The sequence below is a fragment of the Ambystoma mexicanum genome, chromosome 1p (genome assembly GCF_040938575.1).
Source record: "Ambystoma mexicanum isolate Mex_15411 chromosome 1p, UKY_AmexF1_1, whole genome shotgun sequence".
Lineage (NCBI taxonomy): Eukaryota > Metazoa > Chordata > Amphibia > Caudata > Ambystomatidae > Ambystoma > Ambystoma mexicanum.
Window position 1 is genome coordinate 842,938,547 of NC_090921.1, and position 12,115 is coordinate 842,950,661.

The 12,115-nt window shown below is 46.3% G+C and overlaps 1 protein-coding gene across 3 annotated transcripts in view; it reads left to right on the top strand.

Moving 5' to 3' along the window:
- CMC2 (C-X9-C motif containing 2) overlaps window positions 1-12,115 on the top strand; it is a 175,457-nt gene that overhangs the window by 75,258 nt on the left and 88,084 nt on the right. The window contains exon 5 of one of the 3 annotated variants that reach the window (XR_011304850.1): window positions 6,348-6,428. The exons of the other annotated variants lie outside the window; for them this stretch is intronic. The gene's annotated coding sequence lies outside the window, so the exon portion shown is untranslated. The remainder of the gene's footprint in view (window positions 1-6,347; window positions 6,429-12,115) is intronic. 3 annotated transcript variants of the gene reach the window in all.

A 12,115-nucleotide genomic window follows, 5' to 3' on the forward strand; every position in this document is an offset into this window, starting at 1 on the left:
TATGCCCCCTATCCCTCACCCCCCAAGCAAACACCATGCCCCCTGTCCCTCACCCCCCAAGCAAACACTATGCCCCCTGTCCCACACCCCCAAGCAAACACTATGCCCCCTGTCCCTCACCCCCAAGCAAACACTATGCCCTCTGTCCCTCACCCCCCAAGCAAACACTATGCCCCCTGTCCCTCACCCACCAAGCAAACACTATGCCCCCTGTCCCTCACCCCCAAGCAAACACTATGCCACCTGTCCCTCACCCCCCAAGCAAACACTATGCCCCCTGTCCCTCACCCACAAGCAAACACTATGCCCCCTGTCCCTCACCCCCAACCAAACACTATGCCTCCTGTCCCTCACCCCCCAAGCAAACACTATGCCCCCTGTCCCTCACCCCCAACCAAACACTATGCCCTCTGTCCCTCACCCCCCAAGCAAACACTATGCCCCCTGTCCCTCACCCACAAGCAAACACTATGCCCCCTGTCCCTCACCCCCAACCAAACACTATGCCCCCTGTCCCTCACCCCCAAGCAAACACTATGCCCCCTGTCCCTCACCCCCAAGCAAACACTATGCCTCCTGTCCCTCACCCCCCAAGCAAACACTATGCCCCCTGTCCCTCACCCCCAACCAAACACTATGCCCTCTGTCCCTCACCCCCCAAGCAAACACTATGCCCCCTGTCCCTCACCCACCAAGCAAACACTATGCCCCCTGTCCCTCACCCACCAAGCAAACACTATGCCCCCTGTCCCTCACCCACCAAGCAAACACTATGCCCCCTGTCCCTCACCCCCCAACCAAACACTATGCCTCCTGTCCCTCACCCCCAACCAAACACTATGCCCCCTGTCCCTCACCCACCAAGCAAACACTATGCCCCCTGTCCCTCACCCCCAACCAAACACTATGCCTCCTGTCCCTCACCCCCCAAGCAAACACTATGCCCCCTGTCCCTCACCCCCAACCAAACACTATGCCCCCTGTCCCTCACCCCCCAAGCAAACACTATGCCCCCTGTCCCTCACCCACCAAGCAAACACTATGCCCCCTGTCCCTCACCCACCAAGCAAACACTATGCCCCCTGTCCCTCACCCCCCAACCAAACACTATGCCCCATGGCTCCCACCCCCAACTTTACACTATGCCCCCTGTCCCTCACCCACCAAGCAAACACTATGCCCCCTATCCCTCACCCCCAACCAAAAACTATGCCCCATGGCCCCCTCACCCAAACCAAACACTATGCCCCATGGCCCCCTCACACCCAACCAAACACTATACCCCAAACACACTCTCAAGCATGCACCCATACAGACCCGAACCCCCCGCCCCCAACGCAGCACACATTCTCAAGCATGCACCCATACAGACCTGAACCCCCATCCCCCCAACTCAGCTCACACACATGCACCCATACAGACCTGAACCCCCATCCCCTCCAACTCAGCACACAAAAAACATTCAAATACAAACATTCATACACATCCAACACCCCCCCCCACCCCCGCATCTCAACATGCACACAAAATACATTAAAATTCCAACATTCATACACATCCGACACACCCCCCACCTCCGCATCTCAACATGCACACAAAATACATTAACATTCCAACATTCATACACATCCGACCCCCCCCACCCCCGCATCTCAACATGCACACAAAATACATTAACATTCCAACATTCATACACATCCGGACTCCCCCCCCCACCCCCGCATCTCAACATGCACACAAAATACATTAAAATTCCAACATTCATACACATCCGGACCCCCCCCCACCCCCGCATCTCAACATGCACACAAAATACATTCAAATTCCAACATTCATACACATCCGACACACCCCCCACCTCCGCATCTCAACATGCACACAAAATACATTAACATTCCAACATTCATACACATCCGACCCCCCCACCCACCTCCGCATCTCAACATGCACACAAAATACATTAAAATTCCAACATTCATACACATCCGACCCCCCCCCCCCTATCGCAACATACACACACAAACATAAAGTAAAACAGACCCGACACACAAACACAAACAGAGCACTTACCGGAGACGTGCTGGAACTGGAAGGCAGGTAAGCAGGAACGCTGGAATCGTACTACGGCTGGCGTGGTCCAAGGCTGAAATGCCTTCCGGCATCAAGCCTTATGGACCACGCCAGCCGTAGTGCTGGCCCTCCATTGGGTCAGCACACACACACACTACGTGGCTCGTAGGAGCAACGTGGTGCATGTGTGCTGAGCGAATGACGGCCAGCGTTTTGTCCGGCCCGGAAGACAACAAAGACTTTCCTAATGGAGGGCGGCCGCGGGCCGCCCTCCATTAGGAAAGTCTTTGTGCCTCGCGGGCCGGACAAAAGAGCATGGCGGGCCGCAACTGGCCCGCGGGCCGTATGTTGTGCACCCATGCTCTAAATTTACACGATATATGGAGGGCACTCCACCCCCATGAAAGGGACTATACTTTCTATTCAACGGTACATGATAGTTCCTCACGAATTGATTTGTTCCTTTTGTCTGGCAACTTATTGGGTAGAGTCTCAGATGTTAGGATCCTTGCACGCACGTTATCTGACCATTCCCCTGTGCTACTACAGATCCAGCTCGGCAACACAAAGTCATCACGACCCGCCTGGCGCTTTAAGTCTGCCGCCCTATCGGACATTTTCTTCAAAGCTGAGCTATTAGCGGAAATTACCACATTCTTTCAAAAAACAGGGCATCTGACACACCTGAAGGGGTCAGATGGGAGGCATTTAAGGTTTACATCAGGGGGCTGTGCATCTCTAGGGAAGCAGGTGTCCTGAAAGCTATAAGGCAAGCCCTAAATAATTCTGAAACTAAGCTCAAAGCCCTAAAACGGGAATATCTCGCCACTCCGTCCCTGGTGACCCTAGCAGGGATCAGAGCTGAGCTAGAACAGTTCGAGTCACATGCCATGAGAGAGGTGCAATACCGTGCTCGTCCTGTTGCCGCCCATAGATATGGAGAGGGAGACAGACCGGGTAGAACCCTGGCCAGGCTGGTGCGAGCGGAGGGTGGTAAGACCCGAATTGATTGCATTATAAACGAGCAGGGACTGAGGCACTGGTCTGACCAATCCATTCTTGACACATTTGCTAGCTTCTATGCCAATTTATATGGTCCCCAGCCTGAATACTCAGCCCAGGACCTGGACGACCTACTGGAAAACATCCCTATGACTCTTATTTCCCAGGACACCAGGGAACGCCTTGAAGCTCCGTTCACCCTGGAGGAGATAGTCCAGGTGATATTTGACCTTCCCAAAAACAAGGCTCCTGGCCCGGACGGGCTCACCTCAGAGTTCTACCAGGAGCACGTGGCCGCACTGGCGCCAGCGCTACACGGGGTCTGGACCGAGGCGCTTTGATTACACACCCCCCCCCTTTAAGGGAAGCCTTAATAACACTCCTCCCCAAACCTGGAAAACCCCCAGAGGAGTGCGGGTCCTATAGGCCCCTATCCCTCATTAACACTGACATGAAAATCTTTGCCAAGATAATCGCAAACAGGTTTCTCCCCTTCATGTCCCACATGGTCCATGCGGACCAGAGTGGGTTCATTCCCGGTCGGTCCACAGCACTCAACATCCGCCGCCTATTTAATGTGATGTCCAGAATTGACCCGAACGCTGATGCTGTGGCGGTAATAATAGATGCTCAAAAGGCTTTTGATATGGTCTCATGGCAATATTTGTGGGCTGTTCTGGAGAAAATGGGAGTAGGCCCAAATATGGTCTCTTATATATAGCTCTTATATATAGCTCTTATATACGAGTCCGCTTGCTAGGGTCCTTGTAAACTCGGTTCCCTCCTCTCTCTTCGCGCTACACTGTGGTACGCGCCAGGGATGCCCATTCTCCCCCCTCCTCTTTGCGCTTGCCATCGAACCCATGGCTGACCATGTTAGAGGGCGTCACTTCAATAAAGGTATTCGGTTAATTGACACACCAGAAATCATCTTACTTTACGTGGATGACGTGCTCTTGTATATCAGAAACCCCTCCACATATCTGGACCTGATCATCCGTGACATTACCAAAATAGGCACGTACTCCGGGTTCACGGTAAACTATTCCAACTCAACAACCAACATGTGAGTACCCCCTACGCTGGTCCCCGGAGGGAGTGGGTATCTCGGGGTTCAGGTGTCACTAACCAAACCCTCCCTACTAACGGACAATTATGAGGCTGTGGCTCAGCTCATCATTTCCAAGTTTTCCAAGTGGCGCAATCTACCGCTATACCTGGCGGGCAGACTCTCTCTAATGAAGATGATGGTGGTCCCCAAGCTCCTCTACGTCTTCACTAACGTACCAGTCTTGCCCGGGAGGCAATACTTTAAGAGGCTCCACTCGGAGTGCGCCCAGTTTCTCTGGCACTCGGGATCGGTCCTCAAGAAGTGGCAGCATATGACATTACCGTATGATAAAGGGGGGTTTGCAGCCCCAGACCTACGACTGTATTAGAATGCGGCGCAGGCCCAACACGCCTCATATTGGTACGCGTTTCAGAATCCGCCTCCGATTGTAAAACTTGAGAAATTGGAGGGTGGGGGACCAACATCATGTCCCTATTATTGCACTGCACATTCCAAGCAGACGCCCAGGCAGACCCGGTGGCCACCACGATCAGGGCTTGGAATGCTATTCTGTACTCTGAACATGAACGACACCTGTAGTATAAGTGGCTTCCCATGTGGCAATTTCCCGGACTCTTCCCCCCCCCCCTGTACCCCACCCCCCCCACACACACGACCAACACCTCTCACGACACTTGGAGAATCTCCGCTATCGAGCCCTAGCTGACCTCTTCCCTTTGTCACCCCTCAAACATGGCGACCAGAACACTCCAACTCCCAGCTCGAAATGTTACAGTACTACAGGCTCAGAGCTGCGGTTCGTGCTATGTGGCCCTCATACCCAGACGAGCCCCCAGAATCACCCGAACTCCGATACATAGCAAACTCTGCGGGCTCCAAGGGTGTGATATCCAATTTGTATAAAATGCAGCTGGAAAAAACAGTGCTTGGGTCCCTCAAACCACGTGAAGCAAGGGCTAGTGAGCTTGAAACGGAAATAACCGATGAACTGTGGGATAAAATGTGCGCACATACGCGCATGGTCTCCCTGAGCACCAGATTCCGCTGCATACAATTCAAGCTCCTCAACAGGCTCTACTACACACCGTATAGAGTGGCGAAATTCACAAGTCCCCCGCCACATACATGTCCTAAATGCAAATCTTCCGAGGCAGATCACATACACATTTTCTGGTCCTGCCCTGCAATCAACACATTCTGGGTGGCTGTGACGGAGGCGCTCTCCGAAATAATAGGTTCCCCGGTGGATATGGACCCACTTGCCCTGTTGTTTGGTATCTGGGAGGAGGAAAATGTAAGGAAAATGTCTAAATTCCTAAATGTGAGCGCCATTGTTGCTAAAAGATGTATATTGAAAAGTTGGAAGCGTCGCAACCCCGTCATCCTTATGATGTGGCTCAAAGCCCTCACCTGGATACAAATGTGCGAAGAGGAATACATTGGATCCTTGCCACTCGCATCACGCCCCAAAAACTTGTGGTCAGAATTCTGCAGCTACCTGAACAATAGAGACGAAGTGGAGTGGAGTTCTACCCCTCCACTAATACGGCCCACTACGCCATGAACATTATAACTCTCCTTCCTTTCGTCCTGTTTGTGCCACTCCATGAAACTAGTCGTCCTCTTCCTGAGAAGTTGTATCCAGTCATGTTGTGCTGCCTTTTGTGATGCGATATTGATTATTGCTATGTAATCTGTACTGTGCCTGTCTTAACTTTCTGCCAATAAACAAAAAGTAAAAAAAAAAAAGAATGTCACAATTTTTTACTGTGTACCGCCTACATTAATGCTACTTCCAATGCGATCGTATGAGAAAAGTAAACGCTCCCGATTGCTGTGGTGACATCTCCCTCTGAGGGTCTCCCGATTTTTCGGATTCGTACTTATAATATGAAAATAGTGACATTTTTCCCATCTACTATAATGACCTATCACTTACAAACCTCTCTGCTATGGATAACACAGCTTAAAAAAAAACAAGGCATTTTTATAACCTAAAAATTGTACTAATTTCTGAATCATGTGCAACTAACATACTGCAAATAACATACAAAGACAGCACATAGTGAAGTGAAATGCACACATGCACTTTGTTGAGATATCAAAGGAGAGTACTCCGACGAAATAGGCAAAATTAACGTGTACAGTAACATCACTGCTTTAAACACACAAAGTGACTAACTTCTTCTTTTTACAATTGCAGTGAAGACGACTCTCTTGAAAATCAACAGCATCTACACTGCAAACAACATATCCGAAGAAACCTGATCATTCCGGAAAAAAGGTAAGTGAAGTACTACCTTTTATATTCTTACTGTTCCTCAAAGAGACTGTGTGGGTTGCTGTTAGGCAGAAACCTGTGCAGTTCCCTCTGGGACCACTGCAAAAGATTTAAGACTACAGGCGTTTGGCAGTAAACCCACTTGGTAGCAGTCTGTACCACACAGATTCACTTGGTAGCTGTGGCCGAGCAGTCAGACTTCCCTCAAGAAGAGTTAGGCAGTATACAGAGTATTCACAATAGGTCAGAAGAGCACAGTAGAACAAGTAAACACTGACCAGAGCTTGGTGTGAAAGAGATATAATTATTTATTTAAAACCAAATCTAGAAAAACATGCATGCATTAATAGTAAGCAATTCAAAAACAGTCACTAAAAGATATACACTCACTTAGAAGAATTTTGGACAAGTCTTAAATAAAGCCCCACTTATTTTCAGACAGCGGTGAGCGCTTAACGCAGATGGCACTCTAATAATTTGTTTTCACAAGGGAGAGAAAAGCAGAGTATAATATGAAACAGATCCCAACCCTTTCATAAGAACAAAACAAGAGAGGGAGGCATGTAAAACCGTGAAGTTAGAGTTCTGAAGGCCTGATCCAATTTAAGAGGATCAGAACGAAATGTGTCCAAGGTCACACGGTTGAAGTGCACAAGAGTCTTGCAAAGGTTCAAAAAAAGAGTTGGACCAAAAGAAAGGGACCCGTTGGAAGGTCAAGGCGGAAGGTTAAGGGATTATTATTACCTTGTAGCTATCTTTAGAAAGGGAGGCCTGGCGGACACGGCACCTTAAAGAGGTGAGAATACTCCAGCGGAGGCAGTTGTTCCTGGCAGCGGATGCAAGTCGGTGCTTCTTCCGGGGGAAGAGAGGATCTCGTCGGGGAGGAAGACAGGAGTCTGTTGCACTGCCAGTGAAGAAACCAGCCGCGGAGTCCTCCGGTAAAAGGAGCGGTCCTTTTATTCGCGGTCCAGTGTTAAGTGGCTATACGGTTGCCTGGGATGCGAAGAGAAGAAGGTAAACTGGTTGTGCCCACCAGTCAGGGGAAGAAGCCTCTCCAGTCGGGAGATCTTCTCTGTCGTCGGGAAGTGGTGAGTCGGTTCCGCAGGGCTCCACCGGTGGTGTCGTCGTGGTAGGTCGGCTCAGCTTCTCCCTCGTCGGATTCTCCGGTCCTGTGGCGACTTCTGAAGTTCCAGTCCCCAAAGCGCTGCTTTTATGCAGCACACCCCCATTCACTCAGCCTAGCTGTCAATCAAACATGCTAAGTGGTGAGCCGGCCAGCTCACCACTTGGGCCAATCACACAAGAGTGCGACTTGAGTTACCAAGGTAACTCAGTCCAGGGTGCCAAAACCCCCTCCCACACCACATGTGGTACCCCGAGTGGCACCACTTTTGGAGGCTTCTGTTGAGAAGCCCGCCAAAAAGTGGAACAAAGGGCTCGACTTGGGTTGGAGTCACAGAAGAGAACACAAACGCCATTTTAGAATCGAGTCCTGGCAAAAAATACCAACCGGCGAATTAATATTAATTAAATAAACCGGCGGTATGTTCGAGGCTATGAGATTTAAATAATTAAAGTTGGTAGCCTCGAACAATGGGAAAATCCCATAGGGATATATTTGCGGTCAAATATAAAAAGTAGTATCCACTGCCACCAGCCAAAACTCGATCAGGGGGGACGGAGACATGCCCTCTCGACTAACAGACCCCGGGGCAATCGAATTGCCCCGACCAGTACGTCCACAATAAGATGATTTGTGCCGGTTTCTGTTAATAATTTGGGACTAGTAAAGCCAATGGTGACTTTACATGCCCTGGAGACAGTAGTCAGTCCCAGGGTATGGAGTCTATGGTGGGGTGTCACTATGACACCCCTGTGTTACTGCACGGAGGGTGCTCTCTAACACACATAGTAAAAACACATGAGACCCTATGGAGTAAAGGACCCCATAGCCCATAAAGCACATTAACAGTCAAAGGAACACCATAAATCGTGTCCAAGAGTGGGAGAAAAAGAGTCTCACTCTTGGCAGGAGAAAAAAACAAACTCCAGAAATCCAGCAAAGCTGCTGGGGGACTCACTAGGTTAGGAAATTCAGCCTAAAGAGAGAATTCTCCCTAACCGTTATTTATTTAATATGCGCACCAAAACAAACATTGGTTTCTGAACCATTCTACCCACAAATCCCCATTTATTAAATAAAGAATAACAGGCAGAATGGCTCACAAATCCCTGTGTTTTTGGAACTCAATTAACATACAGAAGCCTTAGAATGTTAGTACTAGAAAACAAATAGCTGTTTCAATTTTATACCATTACGTTTACTATTAATGCTTCTCCTCACCACTAGCTCACTTTGTACTCTCATCTGAAGCACATTGTAGTAGTATACAAACAAAAAATAGCCTTCCCAAATCATTATAACAGCCAAATGCACATTCACACACCACCACAAAGAGCTTCCCCATCAAACTCATGCACACATGTACACAGCACACATACGTTGTACAACAGACCAAACCATGCCTTCTTTTTTCAACAGACCCCAGAAGAATGCCTACCAAAAAGCAAGTCCGTAGAAAGGAACGCAGAAATGGAGCAAATGAAAATAAGTGTCCAAATTAAGCATCCATCTGTAGCAGAGTTTGTAGAGAATGTTGGAACAAAACAGCTAATACTGTCGTTTTGCGAAAAAAAGGAAGCTTCAACTACCGAAACTTTACCTCCTCTATCAAAATGTGGCACGAAACACAAAACTCTTCACAAAAAAACAGCTACCAGTACTGCTAACAATGCTCCTATTAATCCTGATATAGTAACAAGAACCCATAGTATAAGTATTTTAGCAAAAATGTTTCACCACAGAGTCCTTCAGAATCTAATAAGAAGAGGACCGAAATCATCCTCAACCCTTAAAACCTACCGTAGAAAATTAATCCTACCAGCTCTCGTGGACAGTGCAATCCTTCTCAAAAGGAAGTTGTTTATATTAGTGTTAAATAGGATGAAACCACTAACAAAACTAAGTACTAAACTACAAAAGAAACTTATCAACAAACGGAATGTCAACAAAAATAACTTCTTACATATTTGTGGAGGTGAATGGAGTCACACAACAACCACAGAACCATATTTTAATAAAGAAGCATACAAACGAAATCAAATAAACACAATTGCCATCCATAGCAGTGGACGAGGGTATGAAAAAATCAATAATACCATCATGGAACAAGAAACACTGCTTAGAAAAGTATCCCCTGAAAACTCAGAATTACCTCTCGATTCGACTGAACCAGACCGTCCAGTATACAAATGGCCGTGCACATCAATGTGTGCCATTCCTAACAAATCTTTCAAATATTTACGTTGTTTCCTCAATCAGTATGTGAAAGGTAAAGACAAAATTAAAATGGAAGTGCTGCAAAATATGGATATCTGTCCAGTGCGCAAATACACAGGACATTCATTAGCCTGCATTTCAGGACCTATTTGTAAAAGCACCTTCCATGATATCAAAAGAATATCAATACATCATTCAAATGTAAGAAATCTAGTGTATAAAATATACTATGCTAAAGGTCCAGCTTCAGAATTAGCCAAATTTAAATAACACTTCTGCATGGTACACCCAAATACCTACAAGAAGAAATCAACCGTATCCAGAGAAAATATTTTGGAAGCGAAAGCCACTTACAAAATGCAATAGTTTTAGAATAGACGAGCAACAATTCTGCACATAGCAACCTTCTATTACACAAATACAAAAAAAGAAATACTAAAATTTAAAGGTGCATCGGCTGAAGTACCAAACCGTGTGTGTGTGTGTGTGTGTGTGTGTGTGTGTGTGTGTGTGTTGCCACAGAACGGTTTACAAAAGGTACACAAAAAATAAAGACATACAAAAAAGAAGACAATGAAGATTCCAAATGGTTTGAATTAGCTGTCTATCTTTTAGCAGAAAACAAATACCAAATAAGTGAACCCCTAATATGTTGCATTTACTGCACTACAAAACTGGACAACAACCAAACTCCTTCACGTGCTATCACAAATAATTTGGATTTGTTCCCAGTAGCAAAACCACTGCAACAACTCAATTTGTATGAGAGCATCATAATTCAAACAGTTCACCCATTTCAAGCAATTATACGTCTTCAACCAAAAACAGCGAAATTACCTCCCTCTGAATTGGTAAAAGGCATTTGTGGCAAAGTAGTTTATTTGCCATTCGATCTAACAGAAAATGTACACACTCTAGGAGTGCAACGTTCAATAGAGCATTCTATAATTGTCCTGGTAAATGGTGTACCAACAAAAGACAAAATTTGGCAACAACTGGTGGACATAAATAAAGTTAGACTCGCCTTGCAATATCTAAAAGACAATAATGAATACTACAAGGAAATAAATATTCAAGAAAGCTTAAGGGAAACAACTGAAATAATTCAAGAGTCATCAGAAACTGGACAATTAGAACTACTGGATCCTGCTGCAGTATCCACTCTTTTGGACCATTACACAATTCATCCATTGCATTCCAATGAAAGCATAGATGATGCACTAGAAACTTACCAAATGCGACAAACCAAGGGGTCACCAATGAGCATATGGGAAAAAAGTATAGAAGCATGTGCTTTTCCACTGCTATTTTCTAGTGGCAAAGGCAGAAGATAGACCCACTCAGATTATGGCATCAGAATACCGCTCATTACGAATGTATTCGGAAGATCCCAGATTTAGTCAAAATGTGGAATACATATTCCACCTACCCTTTGAAAGTGAACTACCAACCCTATATTACGGAGTTGCACACATTTTGAAATCTGGAACCCACTTTCAAAATATGTCAGCTATGCAATTAATACAAAAAGTATAAGAAAAAGATGAGGTTTTACAATCAAGTATAACAAATCTGTTTGCAAACATGCGTGGTACAAAAGAATACTGGTTCTGACGGCACAGAGACGTATGTTGTATGATCAGAAACCTTGGACCACTGACTTGGTTTTTTACACCAAGTTGTGCAGAATATGCATGGGAAGATTTACATGAGTTCCTACGCATATCAAACGACCACAAAACCAACATAGATATATTAACACCTGGAGAACTTTGCTCACTAGATCCTGTTAATGTGTCAAGATATTTCCATCATCGTTTCATTGCTATGCCACACTTTATTTGCAATAAAACTGTTCCTCCCCTCGGAGAAGTGCAACACTTCTTTTGGAGAAAAGAATACCAAGCGAGAAGAGCACCACATATTCACATGCTTTTATGGATCAAAGGTGCACCTAAACTTGGTCGCGACAGTGATGCCACTGTTTTGCAGTTCATCCAAAAATATGTCACTTGTGAAATCCCTTCACAACGGACACATAGTGACCTGCATGGGCAGATTTTATAATTTCAAAGACAAATGTGGCAATTATTGTCGTCGCAAATACAAAAGCAAAGGGAAATACTACACCAAATGCCGCTTTAGTTTCCCTAGACCAGTTGCAGAAACAGGTGAAGTGAACAACTTCACGTCTTCAGTTCGACATAGTGTTAAAGGTAAATCACCTAAGAACACGCATTACATAAAAAGAACAGAAGAATCAAAATATATCAATGATTACAATGCAATCATTGCCCTCTTATGGAATGCATACATGGTTTTGCAGCACATTGCAGACAATTCCACTGCT